We start from the raw sequence: 20950 nt of genomic DNA, 5'->3' as shown, positions 1-20950 counted from the left end.
TCAGTATGGATTTACTTTTCTATATAATTTTTTTTTTTATAAAATATAAAAACAGCTAACAATTTTATATAACTATAAAATAATTTTTCGTTATATAATTTAATTTTTTTAATAATTATGTAACTAAATTTATATAATTATTAATACCTTACAATTATTGGTACTCTATGCCTTTATAATATCTGGTATATTAGAGCGATGTGGTCTCGATATATTTATATTTTTACCGTAGCAATTGTTAAGCTGATACAACATGGTTATTGTTAAACTTTCTAATGATTATGTGTTTTCTCTTCTTAGCTTCACAAATATTCCAATACTAATTTTAGTAATCCACCATTGATGTAACTAATTGCAAGAATATCATGTCCTAACTCTCTGATATTAATTTCAAATCTCTTAACTTCCACATCTTATCTTTGACGATAATCTGGTTAACTTAATAATTATTATTTACTAAATAATCTATAAGTTTAAATATTAAACTTTGTAAGATAAATCCAATTCAATTCCAAATTATTAATTTTAACCTAAAACAATCACACTGAAAAAACGTGGTAATTGAAATATTGACAGCTAAATGCTGGGTAAAATTAACGGAGCAATGTGCGTACCTCCAATGGATTAAAAGGGTTTTAGATCTCGTGTCCGTTTTTGTAGGCCGCAGCTGAGTGTGGGATGTGGCTTTGATACTGCTTGGAGATTATCGAATCCTCTACGGAAAACTGATCCATCTTGTTCACCGACATACATATTAAAATTCAAAAATCAAAAACAATGAAATACTTATAAATGTTATATTATATTCTTTCAACACCGTCAAGATTTTTCGTTGTGAAGCCTAAAAACTGTGCGATATTTAAGTACTCCCCGTTTGTAATCTTATTGTAGCTTTCTCTTTTCTTTTGATACAGCAACTGTCATAATTCAACATAAAAAATCTGAATCTGTTATTTAACTTATCGTTAGTTTGAAAATATTTTATTGATAAGTTTTATTATTATTATTATTGTTGTTATTATTATTATTATTATTATTATTATTATTATTATTATTATTATTATTATTATTATTATTATTATTATTATTATTATTATTATTATTATTATTATTATTATTATTATTATTATTATTATTATTATTATTATTATTATTATTATTATTATTATTATTATTATTATTATTATTATTATTATTATTATTATTATTATTATTACAAAGTACAAAGTACAAAACGTGAGGAAAAATAATACAAGTATTATCGGACCTATAAGAATAATTTCGTATTATCCAAGGGGGTTTGTTAAATTTAAAGTCACTACAAATTAAGGAAAAATTTACAAACGTTTATAACATTTCAAACCTTTCGTAAATAATTTTTTTTTCTTTTTTTTTGTTATATATTACAGCATATAGTAAATAATTTATTTTATATTTTGCGAAGTACTTGGTTTTCTAAATGGATATAGATTTTGTAGTAGTTTAGTCTAAAATGAATTCTCTTGTTTATTATTTATACTTCATTTTAAATACTTTCATATACACATTGTCTTTCGAAACGTTATTAAATTCACATTGACTGAAAGATATCGGTCTTTCTTCAGACACTATATAATACCTAGTGAGATAATTAATTTTGTTTTCAATCTTTCTTTTCGTTCATTACTTATTTAGTTTTAAAAGAAATAAAATTATATATGCTTTAAAATTTAGAGATTATTAATGGAGATAAATGTTTGATTTTATCTTTAGCTTATAACTAAAATGGATTGAAAGTAACACCGAAGTATTTTAAGAACAGACACAATTGTTTGTTACACGAAAAACAATATAAGAATTAATTAAGTTTTATAACATTAAGCCTTTTTTTTAAAGATACATCAGCTACCACAAACATAGATAAATTTTTCCTTAAAATAAGCCAAGCTTAAGCGTGATTTTGTTTTTCTAAAAACCAATTTGTTTTCAAAATATATTTTTTGAGATCGTAACTATTATGATATATAATTTAAGTAAATCATACCGTCAAAATAAGGTTCTGAAATATTTATTTGTCGAAGAACATTTTTCCACAGGATTATTAACTGGAAGAATGTTCTACTTTCTTTTAATCTATTTTATTGTTAATTTCTTCCAAAACTACGTTTATGTTGGTTTCTCTTCCAAAAATGGGTTTATTCCTTGAAAAAATATACATATTTAAATACAACCTCAACTAATACAAATACGTGTTAACAGACCCTGCCGGAGCCAATACATATCTAACAGATTGAAAACTATTTAACTATTTCATGTTTCCTAGATGTTACACATAATCTAGCGATTGATTATGGGAAATACATCAAATTAGTTTGTATAAACCAGACAAATAGAAAAGAATCTCTTCTAAAAAGGACATTAGAAAAATAAGGGTTCACCTTTATCTAAGAAAAACATTTTGTATTACTCGGGAGGGAAATGTGAGGTACCGGAAAATATGCTATTAAATCAATATCGAAATTTACGAAATTTCAACTTCAAATGTATTCTGCAGTTCATGCAGCCAAAATAGTGGAGAGAGAGGGGAAGAGAGATAGAGAGAGAGAGTGAGAGTTAGAAATATTTTAACATATTATTCTAAACTATTTTTCAATAGTATATTTTATTAAATAATAAACAAGATAAATTTAGTTGATATTGCTGCAAGCGCATGAAAACAGTTTACATCGAAACAAAACTGCAACCATTAACTGTGGCCTGGGTTTTCTGCAAATTTTTGAAAACGTCTGTAAGCAATTAGCTGAAGAAATTTAAAGCAAGGTGAGGAGATACCCTGATTTTTATAAGTTGAAGAAAAAAAATAATAATACACCATTTTTAAGGTACTTACAGTGCAATCAGATAATTATAATATTTTTCTATGAACCGATAACTAAATCTAACTGCTGTGAGCGTATAAATAAAAGGGACAAAGCAAGTAGTTATGTATTAGCAATCATAAAATTTTGATACGGGAACAATGTATGTTTCCATTTTTCTAAGTCAAACAATTAATTCTTTTCATTATTTTAATACATGCTAATTTTTCATTAGCTTCGTAAATTATGTATGTTTAGTTAAGATAGAGTCCCATTAATATGAATCTTAATTTGATCGGCTAATCAAAGTTAAAACAAATTGAAATTAAAAATTTCTTCCTTACATCAGAAACCCTTACAAGCAAACCATTTCTGTTAAATGTAACTAGTTTATGAAATTTAATCTCATAATTTAAACAACCGAAAAATAAGTTCAAATTAATAATAAAAAAAAACTAACAGTAAAACGAAAACTTTTAAAGCTAAAGTAAAAGTACAAATTTGAAGATTTTTACTTCAGCAGCAATTTAGACTACTTGACTGTTATTATTAATTATTAATAATAAAAATTAATATTATTTTTTAATCATAAGACATTTAATTTTTTAATTTCTTGAAAATTAATGTTTATTTTTCTGGTAGATTTTTCTTGAAAGTTTTTTATTGCTAATTTCTTAAATGCTTTATTTTTTTCTACCCTGACTGTATGCCAGCGCTATTTTCAGGAAGATAATTTCATTCAATAGGTGCTGAAAAGAACAAAAAGCGTATTAAAATAAATTATTTTACATTAAAATTAAAATTTTATTTAATTATTTTAATTAATTACTCTTGTTTTCTTTATTTATTATTATAACTTTATTTCAATCTTTATAAAGTTTTCAACTATAGAAAACTTTATTGAACTCTGTAGTTTTTAGTCTTCTTTTTGAAAATATGAAATTAAGTAAAAATTCTAGTGAAATATTTCTTATAAAATCTGAAAATTAATATTAAATGTAAATTATTTTTATACATTTCATAAATATTATAGAAGAAAATTTCTTTGCAGAATTTAAGTTTTCTTTGTATATAAATTTAAAAAAATAATATTTTGTAAGTTATAAAGGTAGGCGGGCGGTGGTCCACATCAAGAATTTGGATGTGCATACCACTGAGAGTAAGGTCAGTGACGCCATCGTTGAGGTTCAGGAGAATCGTTCCGAATCTCCTCATTACGAAAAGCGTACGGTAACACGCAAAATGTTATGGTTACGAATAGTTACCGCACCGGTAACAAGCTGACAGCCATAGAATAAAAACAGGGTGAGTCAATTGTCCGGCCTACTTTCGAACCGAATCTAACAGGTGTTATAAGTGCTAGTCAACGGGGCATAGAAGTGCCGCCTGTAAGGGTCCCGACACGGAAACATTGTGTTACAACTGTAAAAGGGTTGGACACGTTATTAGAGATTGTAGAGAGGCCAGAAGATGCCTTGATTGCAACTCAACCAAACATCGCACCGGAGGCAGACGTGCTTTAAAAATCAGCATGACTAAAATCATGTAAACAAACAGGAGATGTATAGAAGTATCCTGTCACACGATTTGGAGGGGGAGGTTGCGAGAAGGCATGATGTCGATATTGTGGTCACATCGGAGCTTAATCGATACACGGTGGCCAAACATGATTGGTGTGCCGATGCAGCTGGGGATGTCGTTCTGTACAACGTTAATGGTCGGCACTGTTGGCATCTTCTTCACCGGAAAGAAGGCATAATTGCGGTAGAAACAAAACATTTCACAATCATTGCAATGTATGTGAATCCCAACATTCCTCTTGAGGACTATGTAACCTCTGTCAGCGCTATGCAAGATGTCATTGTGAGGTTCCCCAAAAGAGTTGTCCTGCTCGGCAACTTCAATTGTCAAACAGTGATAGCTGGTTGTTCTCATAACAATAGGAGAGGCTTAATATTGATGGAGATTCTCCAAGCAGTGAGCCTTAGATGCCTTAACGACGGAACTCCGACTATGTGGGCGCGTGGGCACACCAGTGTACTTGACTTAGTGATGGTTGACGACAGATGGGTAATGACTGTTTCCAAATGACGGTATTAATGAAGAAATAGCTAGCGATCACCATGCTGTATTATTGTAATACAACGTTGCGCTGCCTCAGAAGCTTGACGGACACAGGCCATCGTGACTTACCGGGGCACAGATAGAGCTCGTTGTTAATAGAGTGGCTACAAAACTCTCCGACGGTAGGGTCGTTACCCTACCGTAGAGGTGCTTCAAGACCTGGTCATTCAGGAAATGGCACGACTCCCTGTTGCACGGAGTGCTTCCATTCGGTATACTGGTGGACACCGGAAATTGCCGCTATACAACAATCAGCTTCGTCACAGCTAGAAGACCAATAACTTCAAAATCAAAGAATTCTAGAGATCGAAAGGGCGTCAACTTTGCCTTGAGTTGAATGCAGATTCGTTGGGGTGGGCATACCGGTTGGCGACAAAGAAGCTTGGAAGGCATCGACCTGGCCTCACTGCTATACAGGTGAAAGACTAAATTAACATACTTTTCTCGAAATGTTGTAGAACATATTGAATGCGGCCGTAGACGATTCAGTCAGGACGAACTGGCCCAGATAATTGCCAAACCGCGTGACAAAAAGAGTCCGGATCCTGATGGGATTCCGGCGGCCGTTCTTAAGAGCCTTATAGTGGAGGTCCCTTGGGATATAACAGACGTCGCCTGTTTTGGACTACAGAATAGGTCTTTTCCAAGATGTTGGAAAGAATCCCGGGAAGTTTTCCTTCCGAAGAAACCTGGCGGCATGGATGAGATGACCTACCGGCCCATCTGTCTCAACAACATGGGCAAGGCGGTGGAGAAGCTCGTAGCCGGCATCAATCTGCCGGCTACAAGCTGAGGATGGAATCCATACTAATCAATATGGCTTCAGGCGAGGGCGTTCCACTTTACAAGCCCTCAGGCGGGTAGTCTCTATTGGGCAGGAAGAGTACGTAGTGGGACATGACGAACGCGGCAGATTCCGCTCATGATTTTACTGGACGTTCGTAACGCGTTCGGCTCAGTGGAGTGGCAAGTAATCATGGTGGCTCTCACAGGTAGGAGGGTCAGTGCTTATATCAGAAGTCAGATCGGAGAATATTTGTATGACAGGCAAATGAGAATTAAGAATCTGGATGGTCTGATTCACTGTAGTATTGGCCGCTGAGTTCCGCAGGGATCAGTGTTAGGCTCCTCCTCTAAATTCTTGTTTATGACGGATATTGCACTAATTGCTTATGCCGACGACCTCTGTATTCTTGTAGGTGGAGCTATAGAAGAAGAAGTGGAGGCAAAAGGAAATCAAGCCCTACAAAAGGTTTGTATATGGTTGGGTGATCGTGGTATGGATCTATCCGTACATAAATGTGAATACATCATGTTTATTAGTCGGCGTCCGTTAAGGAACCTTGTCTTAAGGGTAGGTGGCCATATTATAAATAAGCGAACGTGTATATGCTACCTGGGGATCCTATTGGACAAAACCTTGAAATTCAGGGACGACGTCCTGTATTGGGGCGAAAAGTCCGGAAAAACGGTTCGGTCAATCAATGCCTTGTTGGCTGCCCAGAGGGCACCAAGGACATCGAAGAGGAGACTCATCGCCTCGGTGGTGGCCTTTTCTTTGCTGTATGCTGCCCCGGCATGGATAACTGCCACAAACGTTAGGCGTATTGTTGTGAGCCTTCAGAGGGTTCATAGGATTGGTCTGACCGAAACTGCGGAAGCGAGGACCCCGCGCCAAGGCCAGATTTGACAACACCGTTCTTTACTGTGAATGCCTTAGAAACCGAACGAGTTTTAAGTTAAATCAGTGCTACACTCATACAAATCAAAATTATGTTTTACGTAACATAAAAATTCAGACCTGCACCCAGATAAGTCGACCAATTTAGGTCACCTAACAAGAGGAACGTAACTTAATTCCGGTTCTCGCAGGAGACAGGGACAAGCGCCACACCACCAGCCGGTCCAATCATAGTGTCACGCGTGGCATTACCAAGTCACGATCAGGACCGCCACCGTCGGAGAGAAGCCACGCCCACCAAAATCGAATCACAAATAATATAAATATAAGCACGATGCTAATGCGCCTAACTCCAACCAATCCAATACCTAAGCCGGAACCCTAGCCACCCGGGATCCTACCACGATCGATTACCACGGCTGAACTCCCTATACACCGCAAGAGCGCGAAGAAAACCAGTCACTATAGACCACTCCTCGCGGATCATCCAGTTAATACGGAAACCAGAAAGGAATGTATTCTCTCAAGTTCCCTAACAGCTCGTGTATGTTCGACCTCGTACCGGGGACAGACGTAGAGGACGTAATCCACTGTATATTCAGTCAGAAATCCAGGCATTGACTCGAATCCACCAAACGAATCGTTGCCAACCTCGTCCGAAAGGCACCATGCCAGGAGAGAGACTGTGTGTTATATCGATTGCGGGAGTTCCATCCAATCGCACCTAAATCAGACACTATAGCAAATATACATGGTTGTAACGGCCTGTGGGGGATTCGTCCCACCTGGTAAGGTGGGACGCTTACCTAACAGCGTCAGTGGACCAACTTACGTGTCCTAACCGCTCACTTGTAATATATAACTAAAGTGGGTAGGCGCACCCCGTCAACTACTGAAAATATATATGACTTCAATAAATAAATTTATATCGTCAAGACAGCAATTTGCTGCCACGCCTAGATCGCTGAATGCCAGCAAGTACCTGTCCACCATTTTATAGCGCTTGAAGCCATAATAATTTGCTGGTGGTCAGTCAGGGATAGCTTCCCACGGAAATGCGGTAAGAGTTTTTCCTTTAAGTAAACTACGGATGCCGGTTGACAAAGCAACCGTGTCTAAAAACTCCCACACGGTCAGACAATGCGGCTCTCGCCACATTGACTCACCGCTTGTGAATGGCCATTTTTCCCCTTGATCTGTAATTTCCAGGATGACCCGGACTGTCTCCCCCCCCAAAAGCAGGTTTAGTTAACCATCACGTGTTCATTTGACTTGACTTCCTCACAGACGCACAGCTCATCAGCTGCCAGGCGGAACCGAAACAGATATTGGTACAAGTTAGATTGGTTGGTGAGCACCCGGGCACCCGTTGCCCTTAAAAACGAGCTCGAGGCATACCATCCTTGGGCTTGAGGGCTAGAGTCTCATATTTTTCTTCCACAGCAGAGAGGGCTTCTTCGATTTTCGTTAATCGAGGAAGAAAATAGTCTTCCTCGCACCTGATCCCACGCTGACGGGAGACCCAAGAATTCAATGAGGTAGTCCAGGTCGCTCTGAGCCGCATTAACCAGCACGGCAGAAATGCCTGTTTTGCCCGTCGTCTTTTTGATTGCTTCTACCAGTTGATTTGGTTTAACCCGGGTGTGTAATCCTGTGTCCATATCCGAGGCCACCTTCTCCGATGAGGTCGAAGGAAGAGGCTCTGGCTTTCTCTTCCACTTAGACTTCTTAACCTCTACAAAATCTGACATGGCCGGAGATTCCCTAGTCTGACCTGACATAAACGAGACGCTCGCTGTCTTCCTCCTATTTGGAAAGTTGGGCAAGCCCACGGATGTGACTACTATCTACGGCGAGCTAAGGGCAGCTGGAGAACTTCTATATCCCCCTGTCACCCTTTGTATCTCTTGGCCGTTACTGGATCGATTCGAAAACCACAGATTTCGGTCCTCGTTCTGAAAACAAACTCAGCCGGACTAGGGAGTATTCCCTTGCTCGTTACTGGAACTTACGACCAGGAATCGTTGCCACCTTTCAGCCGCGATGAGGCGGGTACGCGTCGGTAATCAGCAACTTGATACCTCCGAAAAAAGTAGATAGAATGATTCTTAAATTTTGTGAACTATTAGACAGCCTAGATCCAAAAAACCGGACATTGCTGGAGGATAAACAACAACCAGATAGCCCGAAAATAGGTGAAACTAGACGCAGATCACCTCTGGACGTACTCAAAGAGACCAGAGATTATATACGTATTCCCAGAACAGTGTGGTTTCTGCCAAGGATAAACATCCATTCACCATCTTGTGCGACATGAAACGGCTGTTCAAAAGTTTTTTCTGCTCCACTAGCGCTCGCTATCTCCTTTGATATCAGGAAGGCGTACAACATGGCCTAGCGTCGTTGTATTCTAAACATTCTTAAAGAATGGAAGAGTTGGACAATATGCTTATCTTTATTAAGGGTTTCTTAAATGACTGATCTTTTTGTTTTCCTGTTGGATATTCTTTATCGAATAGGTTTACCTTGGGGAATGGAGCCTTCCTCGAAGCAGTGTGTTAAATAACCTTGTTTGCTACAACTATCAATTGTATCACTAAATATGTGCAGCTATCTGTTTCAAATTCTTTATTTGTTATGATTTTATATATATATATATATATATATATATTCGTTGTTGAACGGGAACTGATATATATATATATATATATATATATATATATATATATATATATATATCAGTTCCCGTTCAACAACGAAAGCTGAGAGTCTACGACACAATACTATATTTCTCCTTGAAGCTTGGTACACAGTTACTGGCTTCACCTTCTAGCCTGAGAAAACAAATGTGTAGTCTTTTCTTGCTTGCGAGAACCTTTTATTCCATCTTCCTTCTCAACGAAGAACTAATTCTCATCTCTCCTGACATTAGAATTTTAGATTTGTTTTATGATAGGTGCATTACGTGGGTCAAACACATAAACCAATTAAAACCTAAATATTTCAAAATTCTACATATGTTACGAGTCCTTAGCAACACTCTTTGGGGGGAGAAGATGGATCTTACGTTTTATTATTATTTCATTCGATCCCTTTTACATTATGGTTGAATTGCCTACTCTTTAGCGCGTCATAAATTGCTTAAGATGCAGGATACTCTATATCACGTTTTCCGTATCAATTTGAAAAAAAAATGTGTATATGATTCTGCGATTCGCTAAAAAACAACCCTACCAACTACACCGCACTACTGGGTCTCAAGAATTATACGACCTAGGAAAGTGAATGTAATTTTTGATTGAAAAATCAAAAACACACCTGTCTTGCTACAGGTGTCTTTAGATCAAGCCCTATCACAAGCACTGTTGTGCAGCTGATTGCGGTGAGCAATCAGTTTAGGATAGACAGCACCTACTGTTAACATCTTATCCTGCCGATCTTAAAGGACAACTGAATGAACCCATTTTTAAAGCAGTCCTCGCGCACCTTCATTTACAACGGTATGAAGACAATCCATGTTTTACAACAAAAGTGGGTGATAGTACATGACGTTTACTCTACCTTTTACATTTTTCCACGTCTCTTATTTTCTCAATCTAAGCGTGAAAACTGATGAGGGTGTAATTTTTGTTTTTACATTTTGTTATAAGAAGAGACAGCCTTTCGAAAGTGGATTTAAATTCCATTATCCTATCTAATATTTGCTTGTTTACGTAAAAAGCGGTACGTAATAATACTTATCAATAAATTTTATTACAGATGTACCCTTAAAAATTGGGTAATTTTTCTTATCTGTTACATTTTCATCTAAAATTTTCATTTTAGATGAATTACATGGATTCCTTACTTGCCATGCACCTGGGGTCCTTTATTTTAGCATAATTTCCATTCTACAACTGAAATTTTAAGCGGTAAATGGTAGGAAAAAATTCTAAGTTAAGATTAGATAGTCCGAAATTCTACATGTTCGGTTTAGATAAAACCAGGTCAATCTATCAAGAGGCTCCACATGGGGGCAATGTGTGACATCATTTGTTCTTATCAGAATCTATGAATAAAGTTTGTGCAAAATGATCTTTTCAGAAATCTAGACTTTAAAAAAATTTTTTTTTCTTTTATAATTTTTTTTATAACAGTCTTTATATTATGTACTATATATGTAATATTATATATTAAGTTTTCCCTTAACACACAGCAAACTCCATGTTTTAAAACATTGAATATTCTTTCCTTTGGAATAATTTATCAAAATAATTAACAAAAAATCGTTCTCTGATAACAGATTCTCTACTTGGTTAAAATTCAGAGAATTAAAGTATTTGAGAATACATAGAGATTGCGTCAGAGCAGCAGTCTAAATTGTATATATACACTGATGATTTACAAGACAAACTTTTAGAGAAAAATTTATTTTTGGAAACTTTGTGCGACAAAATAGTCCTACAAAAAATTATAATTAATAGATGAATTATTTTTAATTACTGAGTTGTATCATATTAATAAACAAATACTTTTTTATTAATGCAAATTTCAATTTATTTTAAATACATAAAATCTTCATTTCAATAAATTTTTGTAAGTCTTGAATGAAATTTTTGTGTATTAACGTTAGATGCAAAACTGAATTGTATATATTTCAATTTATTTCATTACTGTGTAATAATTAATTATAGATAGAATAAATTACACAAAAAATATTATAAAACAAATCCTTAAAAGTATAAACAGTATAAGATATAAAGATATATTTTTTGTTTCTTTTAATTAAAACAGAATACATTTACAAGCTCTAGGAAAGTTTTTATTTGACGTTTTATACATAAAATTAAAAAATTCATACAATACACATATTTCAATCATATAAATACACACGCACCTTTAGAACCATTGTATTTTTTAAACTTTACAAATTCAATAGTAATATAATTAACTAAAAATATTAAAACAACGTTGTCATAATTTTCATAATTCTTATATAGTGGAAATATCTTGATTCGAGTAAACGAAAAAATCTGATGTGGACACCAAATGACTTCCTTGTACGACTATTAAGTTGCATATACACATTTTTTGTTGTATTTTATTTAATCTTATTTCATTTGAAAGTGAGATACGATCCTCCAATTCTTTAATAAAGTGAACAGTTTCACAATATATAAAATAATAGTTTTTATTAATATCAAATATTTATACAATTTTTAATTCAACAATCTTACATGAAATGTTAGGATAGAGTAAAAGTCCCTTTACTTCTTGTATTACTAGATAGAATTATTCGTATCTTCTTGAGTTGCTGATTAACACAAGTTTCAGATTTGGGGTGTGACGTATAAATACAAGTTAATAATAATTAAAATATTCCGTTTAGTGAACTCGTGATTATTGGTTACAAATCTTAATTTCAACCTTACGGTGTAAATATATTCAGTTTTTATTATTGGATTATTTGGTAAATTATCAAAAATGAAAAAGAAATAATCTTATAGGAAAAAGAAAGATAACATGAAGAAATATATCTCAAAGAACGACAAAAAGATGAATATGAAGGGGAAGAAAATGTTAAGAACAAGGGAGGAATAAAAAATTAAGAAAAGATGATAAATATAAAGAGGAAGAAACTGTTAAAACCTAAGAAAAAATAAAAAGGAAGAAAATGTTAAGACCAAAGAAAGAATTAAAAGATTAAAATATGATGATGAATATAAAGAGAGAGAAAATTTGAAAACTAGAGAATGTGTACACAAATTAAGATGATAAGAATTATATCAAACCAAATAGCGATTAAATTATTGGCAGCAAAAAACAAATAAACGAATTTTTTTTTTTTTTAGTTTTTTCTGGGTGAAAAACGTTCCGGCGTTATCATCGCCCGAACACGAAACATAAAAACAAAATCAAAACGAACAAAAATATTAAAAGCAACACAAAACTAAAAACGTAGTCTAAATATTTATGTTCTTGAGGGATAAATATTTTCATGTTACCATCGTTCGGGGAAAAAATTGACTATTAAAATAAAATATAAAATCTAATAAGACAACAACGAAACTAAAACAAAATAAATCGTACTCTAAAAATCTAAACACAAAATTAAAATTAAAATTAAAATACTAAAAACAAAGGCAAAATAAAAATCTTAAACTGAAATGTAAAACACAAAAACAAAAAAAAGTTAAGAACACTATTAAAAGGAGTGCCAAATACTCATAACTCGAAGAAATAAAAATACCCGGTCCAAAACTTCTTTATTGTTGCCAAGGAATTGACGAAAATTCCTGGGCAATTTAAATTTACGACGCAAGGCCGCATAAAATATGCAATCCACAAGGATGTGGCTCACAGTCAAGCGGCTCTTGCATCGTACGCATTTCAGTGCATTTTCTGCTGACATCAGGTACCTGTGAATAGCTCTCGTATGTTCTATCCGCAATTGGACCACTTCCTCTCAGCGAAATTTCCTGTGGGAGGAATCCCGTGGCAACACAGTATTTTTGATATGTCGAAATTTGTTATCTTCCGTGGCAATATAGTCATCTTGTTAATTCGCACGAAGTGGATGTTTGACGTGGTTAATAAAGTTGAATGTAATAACACGGGTAGTGAAATAAACGAAATGATCATCAACTACGACTTAGGGAGAATATTGTCCGACATCATTAGAGTAAAGAACTAAAAGATAAGAATTTTTTGCAGTTTATTAAAGATCAGGCATTTATGCCTCAGTGTATGATGTTCTTGTGAGAGTTTATTTTTCAGTCATTATGTAGTTAACTTTAATGTAGATAAAATTAAACAGAAATTCCCGAATAATTAAATAAAATTAAACAGAAATTAAACTAGAAAATCCAAAAATAATACGATTCTAAGTTATAAATTTCAATTAGTATTAAATAATCAGATATATCACCAAATCTATTAAATATACATATATCTAATAGTGCCTATTAAATTACATATACACATTTTTAAAAGTACATAACATTTTATTTCACTAATAACTTCTTTTTTTGATTTCATAATTTTTTTAATTATTATTTATTGTTATTTTTTTTACAATCACGGGTTAATAATTATTAAATTAATATATTTAAATTTAAAAAAGTTAAAAAATAAATTTCAAAAAAGGAGATGAAGTCTGATTCGAACCGATGTGCCTTCCCTTACAAGATCCAAATATTTCATTAATTAAAATTTTATTTGGCTGTAAATCTGAAACCAATGAAAACCAGTACCACTTATGATATACTGTTTAAAAGCACTCAATTACTGCAGTAAAAAAAAATCCAAAATCCAAATTTTGGGGGATTTTTGGCTTTTTTTGACACTTTTGATCCAGTCGATTTCAATCAAATAGAGAGGTGCATAACTAGATATTACAACAGGGCTAAATCCAAAATTTCAATGTTTAAATGCTAATCGATTGTTACAGACGTCACGCCGAAACTAGTCAAAATGGATTCATGGATGGTCAAATGCATATTTCCGTTGAAATCTGAAAACCAAAATTTTTCACAATCACAATACTTCCTTTAGTTCGTACAAGGAAATAAAAAGTTATAAAATATAAAAGAATCGATAATATTAATAATCATAATAATATATTTAATAATCGGTAATAATTAAAATCGATGATGATTATAATAATAATAATTGCTCATTAAGTTGATTTTTTGGGTAGGGGGAATTTGGGGGCAATTTTTTTTTGTGGTAAGATGAGCATGTACGCATGTATTGAAAATAATATAAAGTGAAAATTGACCGGAAAGTATCTTTCTACCTCACCCATTCGACATATTGATCCCTAATCTTTACCGACATATTGTCCCTATACACAAAAAAAAAAAAAACAGATCAACGAAATTTATCCCGTTTTTTGTTGTTTCCTGGGTCTTGAAATGTCGAGAAATGTAGAAAAAGCCGTACCCATTTTTTGATTGATTAGATTACTTTATTTCTTGCAATATAGGTATAGAGATATTACTCCAGAGAAGTGAAAATTCGTTAAATCAGTTAAATGAATTTCATCTATTAAAAACTAAATTTAATTTCAGTTTAGAATTAAAATATTATGTAAATATTTCTTACAGAAAAACTGTAACATATCTACAAAATCAGACTTTTTTATGGTAAATTAAAAGAAGATTCTTTCTTGGAATAAATAATAATTAAAATATGTGAATAAAAAGTTTAGAAAACCAGAACAGATTATCACTCTTAAATCGTAGGATTTATCACTTAAATTTTTATAAATTGCATTAACAGAAAATATCTTTCCTTCTTAAGTTTTCTGATTTTAGTATTAACGCAATAAAAAAAAGTACTAGACTATTTAAGAAGTTCAACGGTAATGTAGTCATAGACACTCGTGAAGTCCGTAAAACAATAATTGAACTGAAAGCCTAAAATATGGTGGTAATTAATTACAATTTATATACTTTTTTTTATTTTTTTATTTTCAGTCATTTGACTGGTTTGATGCAGCTCTCCAAGATTCCCTATCTAGTGCTAGTCGTTTCATTTCAGTATACCCTCTACATCCTACATCCCTAACAATTTGTTTTACATATTCCAAACGTGGCCTGCCTACACAATTTTTTCCTTCTACCTGTCCTTCCAATATTAAAGCGACCATTCCAGCATGCCTTAGTATGTGGCCTATAAGTCTGTCTCTTCTTTTAACTATATTTTTCCAAATGCTACTTTCTTCATCTATTTGCCGCAATACCTTTTCATTTGTCACTTTATCCACCCATCTGATTTTTAACATTCTCCTATAGCACCGCATTTCAAAAGCTTCTAATGTTTACTTCTCAGATACTCCGATCGTCCAAGTTTCACTTCCATATAAAGCTACACTCCAAACATACAATTTCAAAAATCTATTCCTGACATTTAAATTAATTTTTGATGTAAACAAATTATATTTCTTACTGAAGGCTCATTTAGCTTGTTATATTCGGCATTTTATATCGCTCCTGCTTCGTCCATCTTTAGTAATTCTACTTCCCAAATAACAATATTCTTCTACCTCCATAATCTTTTCTCCTCCTATTTTCACATTCAGTGGTCCATCTTTGTTATTTCTACTACATTTCATTACTTTTGTTTTGTTCTTGTTTATTTTCATGCGATAGTTCTTGCGTAGGACTTCATCCATGCCGTTCATTGTTTCTTCTAAATCTTTTTTTAATTTCGGCTAGAATTACTATATCATCAGCAAATCGTAGCATCTTTATCTTTTCACCTTGTACTGTTACTCCGAATCTAAATTGTTCTTTAACATCATTAAGTGCTAGTTCCATGTAAAGATTAAAAAGTAACGGAGATAGGGAACATCCTTGTCGGACTCCCTTTCTTATTACGGCTTCTTTCTTATGTTCTTCAATTGTTAGTGTTGCTGTTTGGTTCCTGTACATGTTAGCAATTGTTCTTCTATCTCTGTATTTGAACCCTAATTTTTTTAAAAAAACTGATCATTTTATTCCAGTCTACGTTATCGAATGCCTTTTCTAGGTCTATAAACGCCAAGTATGTTGGTTTGTTTTTCTTTAATCTTCCTTCTACTATTAATCTGTCCTAAAATTGCTTCCCTTGTACCTATACTTTTGCTGAAAGGAAAATTTTAGTATTAACGCAATAAAAAAAAGTACTGGACTATTTAAGAAGTTCAACGGTAATGTAGTCATAGACACTCGTGAAGTCCGTAAAACAATAATTGAACTGAAAGCCTAAAACTTGGTGGTAATTAATTACAATTTATTTACAAAAAAACAAAATTATTGCTGAAAGTATTATTCATCTTTTTTAGTTCCCTTTAAAGAGACATATATCATTCTTTTCCGTATTGTTGACATCATTATACTGAATAAATCTAGGTCTCTATCATATTAATATCACAAATTTACATCACAAATCTGCAAATTCTAATTTTATGTATGAAATCTTCTCCTTCAATGAGTAAATTTTTATTTCGAAGATTGACTTTCTAAATCCTCTCTAACGGTTTGCTTAAAATGTATACTGACATTCAGGAATATTTATTTATTAATAACAGCGAAAATTTACAAGTATTTTAAATTTCAACAACATAGTAGCAAAAAAAAAAATCTTTCAACAAGTTTAGTGTTAAATTTATATGACTTCATTAATAAGTTATGTTGCTTTATATCAAGGCTTTATTATTCGTTGTAGTCAGTGTGTAATGTTTTTAAATAAAAAATATTATTTTTAACACGTAATTCTAGTAATAGTAATAATTACTGATGCTACTTAACTTTGAATCTTAAAAAAGTGCAACTATAAAGAAATTCACGATTTTATTTTCAACTTGTATAAATTTTTAGCTATATTGAATTTTTAAAAATTTTATGTAAGAAATTATACCGTTTACGAAAAAAAAAAAATAGTAATAATTTGCGACACACTTATTCTAAAATTTAATCAAATTAATAAATTATTAACCAGGATATTACTTATATCTGATATTGCTGTTTTATTTTATTGTTATATTTTTTTTATTAAGCGCGGTAGTTGATCGCACAATGACAACTTATATTTAACTTTTGCTATTCATTTTCATCTCATGATTTAGAAATTAAAATTTTTTATCATAAAAGTTTCATCCGTTTCGGAAAAATATTCTCTGCTAGTTCTTGTTCATATCATATATTTGCTCTAGTTAATCCACACCTACTCTTGTTAGCAATCTCAAGTATCATTTTACTTTTTTTATACGTTCTAAATTTGCTACTTGTTGTTCTGAAAATTAATAAACGTAAAATGTTGAACGAGTTTATATGTTAAGAAAGAAAATAAATAAGGCAAGTAAATAACTAAAGGAAGTAATGTTCATTCACACCCTATAAGAGCTAATGAGAGAAATTGAATTACATTTTGTTATCAACCCTACCTTCTCTCTGTTAAGGTTACTTGTACTATAAAGTTTAATTTCTAACTTTATAATGTATACTCTACGCGAAAACTACTTTTGAAAAACTATTACATTCATGATAAAAACGATTCTATATTGAATACTCTGGGGATAGTCTTTTTTGCTGTTTCAGTTATTGTTTCTATGAATCTATGGTTCCTGACATTCAGAATTGTTTATTTATTATTAACAGCGAAAATTTACAAGTATTTTAAATTTCAACAACATAGTAACAAAAAAAAATCCTTCAACAAGTTTAGTGTTAAATTTATATGACTTCATTGGGCACAAATCACAAATGGAATCATCCAATAATTTATCAAGTCTGCTGGAAAATCTCTCCCAATCTGCCTTTTTAAAGTTCCATCTTGGCCGAGGGAATCACAAATGGAATCCATCCCATAATTTATCAAGTCTGCTGGAAAACCTCTCCCAATCTGCCTTTTTAAAGTTCCATCTTGGCCGAGGGAACGATCTATTAGAGAGATGCTTGTACCTATCTCTGATTGGTCGATGTTAGCTGTGAGGGAAATTTGTTAGAATTCTACGGGTGGACAACAGGAATGATACCGGGATTAGAGCCGTGGCTGGGAGAGGTCATGATGATGTGACTTATTATGTTGCACAGCTTCTCTCCGGACATGGTGAATTTGATGAATATTTACACCGATTTGGGAAGCGAGTGATGCCCAACTGTGTATACTGTGACCTGGTAGATTCACTTTATGGATGAGTGTGAGAGATGGATCGGATGTAAAAATAGAGCAGGTCTTGGATGGATAAAGCCCGAGAACACTGTAAGCTATATGATACAAGGGGTGGTAGAATGGAATGCTATAGACGGTTTGGCCACGGATATTCTTCAGAGAAAAGAAATAGAGTTTCAAGACTGGGGCAGGGAACAGCAGCAAATATAAAAAAAAGGAAGAAGACCGAGAGGCAGCCACTAGGGGATATTTGGAAACGGCATAGACGGATTTAGTTTCCCTCCCTGGTGGCTTGAGGCAGGCAAGAGGCAAGACCCGGTTACTGTTGCGAGTCCCTGGAACGGCATAGCCGGTCCCGGTTACCCGGCTTCTGTGATTTGAGACAGGCGAATGAGGTGAAAGAAGAACCCCCCCCCACCATACCGTGGGATGAGTATTGCTTGAATGCCGATCTCTTCAGGAGAGCAGGAGAAAAAAGAATAAAAATGGGTGGTTCTTAAAGGTATATTATCATCATTAACTAACAAAGCAGAGGTCAGGGTTATATTCTTGATAACTGCTGACAAAGATTCTTGAGCTTCTTTTTTAAAAGATCCCATTATTTAGCGTCAAACATCAGGTACATGTTATCATCTACCCAATTTATTAATGTGTCACCATTCATATCGATTTCTCTATACGAGTATTTCCATAGTGTATGACTATTAAAATCAACATATAGAAATGAATGGAGTAAAGGAGGCTATGTTTCAGGTGGCTAGGTGATAGCTGGAGGTCTATATACATTACTAATGGTTACCTCTCCTACCTTATGAAAACTTCACAGATGTTGTTTGAGATGGTATCTTAGACAGGTGAATACGCCCGACAGACGAGCGAACGTAAGTGGGAATTCCGTAGGGACGATAAAGTATGGCTCCCAACAAATTGCATCCTAGCTGGTATCCTACCTTTTTAAGCAATCTGTTATTCATTCTCAGTGTGGGTTTTATGCATGGTTTTGAAATCAATATCGTTATTTACCATAGTGTTATGCTTGATCTGACATTTGGCTCAGCTTATTCCTTCTATATTAAGTTGACAGATCTTTAAGCACGTTCCAAGATTCCTTGCCAATAAGTACTGAGAAGGACTATTTGAAATATCTGCGCTAGGCATCATGTAATTTAACCAGGAGATCAAAAGATAGTCTGGCTGTAAAGATTGTTACCTATTTAGTGTTACTCAGGACACACTACTTGGAGGAGAGCTAACGCCGCATCCCTAGGGTTGCTATATTCATTCAGGATGGGTTGTCAGCTAAAATGATACCACTAGCTACACCGTCCCTGCAGTCACCAAGAAATTTCTTTCTCTTTCAAATTGTACATCTACAATCAATATCTCTTACTAAACTTCAATTTGGTGCAACTGATTGACAACACTATCGTCGTCACCGCGATAGTATTGATGACCCAGATCAATTCACTTCTTTTAAATTCTTTGTATTGGAGAATGCTTGTAGATACATTCTACAAACATCAGGAAATCGAAGACGTCCCTCCATTCGCTGGTGAAATGATGATTGTGAAAACGCGATTAGGAAACGACGGCAAGTACTGCTTAAATTTAACGGTAGACCTAAAAACGAACTTCTGAATTTGTATCGTAAGGCTAGAACGGTATTTCGCGTGTATGTTACCTTGGAGAATCCATTCTTAAAGATAGGAATCCATTTTCTGCCTGAAGGAAGTGTATTAAGTGACACCTTGCTTAGCAAGCCATCAACACTATTTCTAAAAGTATGCAGAGACCTGTTTCATGTTTTCTATTTGTTAACGATTTTACTATGTTTATGACGACCAGTTCAACAGCCACACCTGACAGACTACAACAGAATACAACATCTCGTCTTGAAGCTTGGTCTGGGGTCACCAGTTTTACAATCTCATCTGAGAAAACCAAACGTATAGCCGTTTCTTGGCGGCGAGATTCATTTATTACACGGCGATCCCTTTATTCATTCTCAATGAAGAACCAATGGCTAATTCTCCTGGAATAAAAGTTTTAGGTTTGATGTTTTATAGTCCTCTCACTTGGTTAAATTATATAAAACAACGGGGAGATTTTAAAAATGATAGGTATTCTACGTGTCCTTAGTAACGCTAAGTGGGGGGAGCCGAACGATCATATATGTGACGTTTTTATTAACTTTTTGTTCTGTCCCGTTTGTATTATGGTTGTTGCATCGCCTAATATTCAGTGCATCATATTGTGTTTTTAAATAGTCACCCGATTTTTAAAGAAAATTCTCATTACAACGACCTGAAATCTATCCACAGCGTTGATGGGTTTTTTCCGCAGCACCATTGGTTATCCATTCCCAGCGTTTAGTATACCTTGTAAATTTTGACACAACTTCTATTTTCCCAAGTAATCCTTGTTTATATCCTCCGTAGCGATTCGGCCAGTTAAATTTTAATTATGACGTTACTATGTATAATAAATATAATAAAAATCAAAAATTCTTTTCCTATTTCAGCAAATATTTTACCAATTTCTATCAAAGTCTAAATCAGAGCATTAGTATACACAGGTGGGTCGAAACAAAATAGCTCTGTTGGATGCGCTTTCGTTGAAAATGACAGAACGTATATGTTCGGTCTACCTGGTATTACAAGTGTCTCCAATG

Source organism: Lycorma delicatula, chromosome 1, assembly GCF_047948215.1.
Source record: "Lycorma delicatula isolate Av1 chromosome 1, ASM4794821v1, whole genome shotgun sequence".
NCBI lineage: Eukaryota > Metazoa > Arthropoda > Insecta > Hemiptera > Fulgoridae > Lycorma > Lycorma delicatula.
This window is presented reverse-complemented; position numbering follows the sequence as displayed.